The sequence below is a fragment of the Anguilla rostrata genome, chromosome 11, assembly GCF_018555375.3.
Source record: "Anguilla rostrata isolate EN2019 chromosome 11, ASM1855537v3, whole genome shotgun sequence".
In the NCBI taxonomy this organism is placed as follows: domain Eukaryota; kingdom Metazoa; phylum Chordata; class Actinopteri; order Anguilliformes; family Anguillidae; genus Anguilla; species Anguilla rostrata.
In genome coordinates this window covers 5,256,190-5,256,469 of record NC_057943.1, presented here as the reverse complement: position 1 = coordinate 5,256,469, position 280 = coordinate 5,256,190, and positions in this window count along the sequence as shown.

Below are 280 nucleotides of genomic sequence, written 5' to 3'. Positions count from 1 at the left end.
CCGGGCACACCTTCATCACAATGCTGGTACTCAGACAGAGGACAGCGAGGGAGGGAGGGGAAGGAAGAAAAAAAAAAAAAAAAACTGGATCATCGAGCGAAAGCATCAATCACAGCAGCATTGTCGCCACGGAGACAGCTCCACCGGCGCGGCACAGCCGGGGTGAGCGGAATACTAAAGCGCCCCCCCACCCCCCCCCCCACAGCGTTAGCGAATCTGTCTGCACTTCAGCCCCCCCACCCGCGCACTTGCGAATCTGTCTGCACTTCAGCCCCCCCCC